The following is a 9,074-nucleotide window of genomic DNA, read 5'->3' on the forward strand; positions in this document are numbered from 1 at the left end:
ATGATGATAATGAATCGAAAGCAACAGGAAAATCACAAATTGAAGCAATAATAAATAAGTTCATTCATCAGTTAAATACCGAACGTGATAACTACATTCACGAAGAACGTGAAAAGGACATTAGAGATAGGATTTCCCGTTTAAATTATATTAATAATAATGATCTACACCAAAATAATAATATTCTTAATATTTTTACTAACGAGGAAGATTGAAATTTATTTAATCAAATATTAGAAAAATTTAAAACTAATATTATCGATGAAACAGTATATGAACACGAACGTCAAATAATACCTTATGTAAATGAAAATGATCATTTAAAACGTTAATTAGACGAACCTAATTATGTTGCTAAATTGTTAATAGACGCGGTGGCATCAATAGTTTTAGTTAAAGAAATTATAACCAAACGAATTGTTGACCTGGAAAAAGATCATAAAGGAACGAATGAGGAAGTTATCAAAGTTTATGCATTCGTTACTATTCTATATACATTATTCCAGAAGGAAATAAGGCAAGATTTGAATGCAAATAATGTACAACGCTTTTATTACATTATCTTGAACGTGATTCGTAAGTCCCCTTCTGATAATATTCATGAAATACTGGCTTTACAACAACAAAATGATTTACATGTTAAGACCTTACAAGAAGAAAATGAAACAATAACTTCTAACCTGTTGACCATTCAACAGACAAATGCTAGTCTCCAGGATTCCAACAAACAAATGCTTTCAGAATTAAGTGAGACAAGAATGCATTTGTCGATGATTAACCATGATGAGACTTCGGTGGACCCCATAGAATATGAAGAAACTCAAATGAATAAATTCACATTAATCATCCAAGCTGTCACTACTCAGCTCGATGCTTACTTGGCCGGGACATGCAACAATAAGTATTTAAGATCAGCATTCGAAAAACTCACAATGAGAAAAATGTTTTGCAAGAATGAAATGGCGAAATCTGAAATGATGCAATTATTTATTTCACTTTCAAATCATATCTTCAAATTTATATTCTGCGCCCAGTTCTATAAGAATCTTGTCACGATAATAAACGATAATATTCTTCGGCGTTCCATTCAATTAAACCTTTATTTTTCAAGAGAAATGTATAACCACAAAGATATGCTATCTGAAATATTGAACATACCGATGATAAATGAAGCTATAGAAATAGCACCCGTTTTCCCAATTCTATACAATATTAGTAAATTAACACTGATAAATGGTACGTATTCTATAAGCAACTATGAGGATAATAATCAAATAGTGTCTATCAATAACGAAAAGAAGAATTTAAAATCGATTGCGTTATTACACGAGGCTAATATGGAAGCAGAAAAATCGTGGTTCCTTAAAAACCTAAAAGTTAAGTACGAAAGTGTATTGGGTGATGACAGCATTTTAAAAGCAATCGCCTCTCAGAAAGTTTCTTCGCCTGAAACTGTTGAGAAAACAACAAAATCAAAAAGAGATAAAACGAACTTAAAAGACGCAAAAAAAGGACAAAAGATAAGACTCAGGGCAGGCGACAAGTCGAGGCATTAACAGAGAAAAAGAATCTAAAGGATAGACATATAAACACTATAAGGGGAGGAATAGTTGAAAATAAATAAGAGGATGTCGATGGTAAGCAGTCAACTCATTAGAGAAAGGAATTTTGTAAATACCTCCTCCCCCCCCTCAAAAAAAAAATATATAAAAAATAAGAGACATCAGAGATTGGAAAAGGAATTCAAGTTCATAGTGTAAATTTTGGCCAGAAGTATATAAGTAATAAAAATTTCAAATTTCACTTAACTATTTCATTCATTTACCAAAAACGAATACATAATGACGACGTCAGTAAATGAAATGATCAACTTTATTTTATTCTTTAGAAAAAAGTATGATACTACAAAACTTAAACATATTTTAGTAAGCTTTTATTCAAATAATGATCTCCAAACTACCAAAAAAATAGTGGCATCATGTAATAATGGTGATGAGTGGCCTGATGAAAAGTGTGTAATAAGCCAAATCAACTCGATGAGGATCTTTGGTGTTATGGCCAATTTTCACACAGGCATTACTAACCTTGTAATTAACCGAGATTTCAAATGACAAGGTATATTTTAATTGTTTTGGATTTCATCTAGATCAGGTGTCTGATACTTTTGAGAAAAAATAATATCACATATTATATTTGTATGAGGAATAAGCTTACATTCTAATTCCATCTGAGGAAACAGCGTGAGTTCTTTCTGAAGAGTGCTTTTCGTACCACTTTTTTTTTCTTTGGAAGAGCAGCGAAGAGTGTGTGACTGGCCGTCAGTGGATGGCCGGCGGCCACGAATACTTATATATGGCTCAGCTGACACAGTGCTTAGTCAGAACTGGGACTTTACATGGTACTAGTCTAAGGAAGATCAGCAGGCAATTCCCAAAAAATAACGAAAACATTGTTGATATTTTCAAGCTTTATTTTATGTCATATCCTATATCAAAATGACAATTGTATCAAACAAAGTGATGATTCTTCAGTTATCACAAAAATATATTTATTATGAAAATGAACATGAGCTTCTGATCAATCACATCCATCGTAAAGGTGAACTTATATATGTCGATTACTTTAATGAAGTTATACCCAGTGTAGTTTTGAAGATGGTATGGCGGCATTCAACTAAGCGACTCTCTAATTATTGAGTCACACCTGCAATATACAACAATGCTGAGTTGGGGGAAGATGGGGGGGGGGGGCTAGAAGGGCAAAAGATAAGCGAGTTATGGTAGGTGGCGACGGAAACACTGCAGTTAGTCTTATTCAACTCCTGCTAAGAGGTCCACACCTTCGGGCCAGGCTCCGCATCATATCGAAAGGTTATTATAGATGGCTCTCTCAGCTACAGAGATATTTAATATACTAATGTATGTGTCTTATTCTTTTCCAAATATATTTTTTTTTTCTTTCACGGTAGTAACCTGTCCATCAACTGCTCAACCACCACCCAACCAACCTGTCCATCAACTGGTCAACAGCCACCCAACCAACCTGTCCATCAACTGGTCAACAGCCACCCAACCAACCTGTCCATCAACTGGTCAACAGCCACCCAACCAACCTATCCATCAACTGGTCTACAACCACCCTTTGTCTGTTGGAAGTTTCTTTCTAGGGAAGTGGATAACAATTGATCATATAAAATAAGAGAGCGCACAGTGTTTTTCTTAATGGTTGCACCATATGAATTTGACATGAAATTGCTAATAAGGTCTTTAGTACGTGTCCGAGGCAGTGGCTATAACAGAATAACTGATGGTTCGGTTTGTTTAGACTTAGGCAGAACATCTACTTTCGCTGCTAGAGTTAGAGTGGACCCATTGCCTCCGAAATTAGCAGGACCCAGAACACAACAGCAATTATCTAAAAGAAGCAACATTGGAGTAAATTCAACTGGAGCGGCAACTCCATCATCTTCCACAGTAGGTCAGACTGTTGTTGCAACAACTTCCCATGAACTCAGTGCAGAAAATGCCAGTAGAAGTGTAAGACCCGCCAGACTCAGAACACATGGACCTATCAGTATTTCCCAAGGAAGCGACATTGGAGTAAATTCAACTGGAGCAATAGGTCAAGAAAATGCTGGAAGTAGTACCAGACCCGCCAGACCCAGAACCTATGGACGTACCAGAATTTCCCAAGGAAACGAGATTGGAGTAAAGACTGTTTCAACTTCCCAAAAGCGTCCTTGTCCCCAAGACCCAAGTGAAGAAAATCAACCCATAACAACAATGAAGGAAATTCTTCTTGCAAGTAAAGGGTCCCGTATTTTAATCTTGACCCACCAACAGGTTCATCAATTACTTGCCAATACGTTGACCACAGAAAAACTTGTGCTGGATATGAATAATCTAATCCAAGAAAACAAAGTTCTTCAACATAAAGTGTCACTTTATCAGGAAATCTTTAGAAACAAGGAGAAATTAATTTCTATTATTAAGAAAATGGGAATAAAGGTTGCATAAATAATTATATGATTATTTAAGATGATTTTTGTTGAATTCATAACATGATAAACTCTGTCAATGTTTCTGAGGTCAATAGCATATGTTATCACAGAATACTTTATGCTGTGTCATATATATTACTTTGTAATGTGAATGTGGATTTGTGTGTATGGTTCTAGTTGAACCAAGTTTCATTAATAGTATATAAAAAAAATATTAATATGCAGTATATATCTGGGCAAACTATTCCAGATTTAATTGATATAAGCAATAAAGTTTTTTTTATTTTTGCCCCATCATCATATTCCTCACCTTTTAATCAAGATATGAAAAATATTATGGCTTGTGTGAGTATTTTAGTTCAAAAATTATTTAGTGAAGCTAATGTAAATCAAGCAAATATATATGTAATAGATGATAATAATAATAATAATAATAATAATAATAATAATAATAATAATAATAATAATAATAATAATTATAAACCTCTGCCAATAAATATATTTAATATAAATTCATATGTGGAGGTAGGTTTACTAAGAAAAAATAAAGAATCAACCAAATTAAAAATACATTTTTTAACTACTAGTGATGAAATAAAAGCTATTTTAACTATTCAGTAAAAAAAAAAAAAAATTCTTTTATGTTGATATATAGAAGAAAAGACACAAGGATTAATCAGTATAAAAGATGCTGTGTATAGACAATGATTTAAAATACGAGCAGGAGCGATTAGAAACATTTATTAATTGGCCTGTAAGTAACCCAAAGCCCAAAGAGTTGGTAACTAATGGCTTCTTCTATCTGAAAAAAGGAATAGAATGCGCTTGTGCATTTTGTTATGTCTATGTAAATTCTTGGGATGATATTTTAAATGATGACGATTATTTCAATGAAGATATAATACTCATTTTAAATAACAACACTATTAAACTTAGTGAATTTCATAGGAGAATAAGCCCTAAATGTCCATTTTTGAAGGGCGAACCAGTAGGTAATATTCCTATTGAATTTTCATCTTATCTCATAGAACCCAAGTATATTAAGTATAATAAAGATTTGGAATTTGAATTAGATCAAAAAAACAAATTACCCAAGGGGATACTCTCGCATAAAACTCCACATCATGAAAAATATAGTGAGGTTAGAGTTCGCTTGTCTAGTTTCAAAGACTCGTGGCCACTTTCAATAAAACATCCCAGCCCAAAAGAGTTAGCCCAAGCTGGGTTTTTTTTATAAAAAACCACCTCGTGGAGATGAAGTAATCTGTTTCTATTGCAATATGCATTTTCGAAATTGGAAAGAAGGTCACGATCCATGGATAGAACATGGGCGTTGGTCAACACAATGTTATTATATATTGATCATGAAAGGGCCTGATTTTATTAAAAATATACGTTCATCTACAATCACTAAATATCCCCCAAAATATTTTCTAATGATATAATTATGCAAATGATGAACAAATTATATATTTTAGTAACTTTATCTAAAAGTTACAAACGCGATATTGTTAAAAGAGTATTTAAAGATGTAGTAATACTCTATGGACGATCATTTAAATCATATGATCAAGCTATAGCTATTATAACAAGATATTTATATTTTAACCAAAGAAAATTTAAAAGGGTTAAAATCATAGAAGAAAATAATCAAAACGAAAAAGATGAAGTTGGAAATATATGTGTAACCTCAATGAATATTGACCCAGTAACATTAACCAGGACTTATAATGAGCCTAATACAACTACTTATTGTATATCTGATCCCAAATGTGATCAGATATTGAGCTTTACTATAAAGAATTTAGGACGTCAACAACTCACAGTTTCATCCGATTGTCAACATGATAAGAATTGAATGAATACACGCTGTAATATCTGCCAAGATAAAGAACGTTGTGTTCTCATTTTACCCTGTCAACATTTTTGTGTCTGTGAATTGTGTCTTTTACAACTTAGTAACTGTCCAATATGTCGCAATTTAATTAGTCACGTAACTAAAGTATATTTTTCTTAATCTGAAATAATTTAGAGTAAAGGAGTTATTAAAAATGAAATAAAAAAAATATATCTCTTTGATTTATAAAACAACAAATGAAATATATTTTTTGGTTTAACTAATTATATCTTTCGTTTTACTTAAAAAAAAAATCACCTCATGCTGTAATGATGGTATTGTGGTAATTGATAATTCTCCAATCTGAACTATTCATTAAATTCATGGTGACGTCCACCTAAACTAAAGTTCCCGTTCTAAATAATAAGGTTGCGACATAGCTAGCTGGTTGCCTAGAGCAGATGCAGCACTGTGTCAGCTGAACAAGAGAATATGAAATTTACGAACAATGGCTGGCTTGTGCCAAACACAGCCAAAAATATGGATCCATTTATTTAGAAATGATTATAAAGCATTTTTTTTCTTGGAATAATAGCGAATGTATTATTTTTTTTTTGGGGGGGGGACCTGAAATCTTCAACTGTTTATGAAAATATTTCAAACTGGGGAAAAGGATAAAATTTTGGGGATACTGAAACCGAATGTTGGAATGTAGCTACTTTGTATAAAGAGATGGATACCTTCATAACAAAAATACATTTCAGTTTTTATAATTTGATTTATTAAATACAATTTTGTACAAATTTATTATAAAAATTTTTAGCTATCAGATATTCACGGAAGCTACATGTGACTGATTGGCAAGTAATCGGACCAGTATTATAGATACCATTTAGCAATCCTTGTTCAGTTGTCACAGTCCCAATAATCACATCCACATGAGAACGTTTAATTAGAAGCTGTCGTCCAGCAAGATGATTATCATGTAATATTACTGGATGACCAAACATGTAATCGCCTTTTTCATTATGAGATAAAACATTCATTCTGATGAGAGCGTCATATGTGTGCACTGGATCTCTCAAGTAAGACAAACAGGCGTTTACATAAGTATTTTGGGTTAAAGGAACCGTGGATACTTTTTCCCAATACCTATCTAAATTGAAGAGGTTATAAATCATTTTATCCTTTACCATGGACATTAATAAGCATGTCCACTATTTTCTTCACTTTGTCTGTAATTATTTCTCTGAAGAATTTCTCATTATGGATACATTTTTTCTTGACAATTTTTTGTTGTTCTTTTTTTTTGGATGATACCATGACTATTATGATTGCCTTGGAACTTCCTGCCTCCTCTTATACAAAAGTATAATTAACATAAATCTATATCAGATTCCTTAAATATATATATGTGTGGTGAAAATAAAATTTAATTATCTTCTTTTAGCAACTGATGTGATAAAAATCTTTTCATCAATAACATTATAATATAGTTTGTATATTATTTTAAATTTTGAATTATATCCTAGTTAGTAGATGAATAATTGGTGTTCAGGGAGAAAAGTAATCTGTAATCCCCAACTCATTATGATATAATTCAAATTGGGGAAAAGGATATAATTTATAGTTTTATCTTATAAGATAAAGGTATATTATCATCTCAGAGGATTAGTTATAGTTTGCATTCTGTAATTGTATAATTTTTGTAGTGATGCTGAAATAGACTGTATAAAGAGATTGATATACTCACACTCACTGAAGGTCCTGAAAATCTAAGAGCTGTGGAAGATTTAAAATCAGTAGTTAACAAGAGTAATAATATACACGATTTTTAGGATCTGGACCAGTGAACATGGATGGTAGTGTGAAGTAAGTGTGACCGAAGTTTATTAGGGGGTACTTCTTTCTTAATGTTGATGATGTACTCTGGGTCACCTGATCTAAAAAAAATAATAAATATTATGGCTGATAAGACAAGCTGAATAAGTCAACCTAAGCTTAGTTTAATATAAAACTCGATCAAAAAGATAGTGGAAAGTGTTCTTCACAACCGGACGCCCTGGAGTCTGGCTGAGGTAACCTCGCTGTATATAAGATGGCGCGTGTCGCCACCACAGTGTTCAAAACCACAGCAGTCTAACCAACATCCTACAAGAAAACTCATTCTCCTACAGCTACAGCACCCGCTATTTGAGAGAATTAATTATCTGCAGTAGAATAATAAGAATATACTGCTCATACACGTTTGACAGGGCCGGCGCCTGCTACTCTGACAGCATCTCGTGCTGGGTTTTGTATGTACAGAAGAGCATGGAAGGGGAAGTATTCAAGATAATAGTCTTGTGTCTACTAGTTTCCACGAGAGTTGAGGCTGACACAATGGTCGGTCCCGAGAAGATCAAGGTCAAGGGGGACACTGCCGATTACATCCAGATGTCTGCTAATAATAACCTCATTGTTGGACATCAGAACCAACAATCAGCTGCAGGTAAGATCAGTCATCCATATATACACACATACTCCAATTGAAAGTTTATTTAAAGTCAATAGTTATGACCAGATTCTTAGACACATTAAGTAAGATAACACAAATCAAGTGGTAATTTCTATATAAGAGACACAAAATATTAACCTTACTTACGCCTTATTATCTGTTTTACAGGACTGTTTCTATCAGCAACGTATGATTCTGTCTCTCTGGTCAGCCACTCTGCCGGCTTCCCCAGTGAAAAAGAAGAAGAAGAAGAAGAAGAAGAAGAAGAAGAAGAAGAAGAAGAAGAAGAAGAAGGAAGAATAAAGTTATTTACCGATTGCATAACACACATTCTTCACTTACTCCAATTCTAACACAGGTTATGTCCTTGTGGCAAAGACCCAGTTTTTATAGCTGAGATGATTTCCAGTCACTGCAGTTATTTTTCCTTGTGGCAAAGAGCCAGTTTTTATAGCTGAGGTGATTTCCAGTCACTGCAGTTATTTTTCCTTGTGGCAAAGAGCCAGTTTTTTTTATGGCTGAGGTGATTTCCAGTCAGTGCAGTTATTTTTCCTTGTGGCAAAGAGCCAGTTTTTTATGGCTGAGGTGATTTCCAATCACTGCAGTTATAGAGAGCTAGTTTACTAGTGTCACAACAATTATTTCCCTGTGGCAGAGTCAGTTTAATAAATAATAAGGCTTAGGTGAATGTATATTATTAAACAAGCATATTTAACAATAACAATATTTTTTTTTTTTTA

This window comes from Procambarus clarkii, chromosome 29, assembly GCF_040958095.1.
Source record: "Procambarus clarkii isolate CNS0578487 chromosome 29, FALCON_Pclarkii_2.0, whole genome shotgun sequence".
Lineage (NCBI taxonomy): Eukaryota > Metazoa > Arthropoda > Malacostraca > Decapoda > Cambaridae > Procambarus > Procambarus clarkii.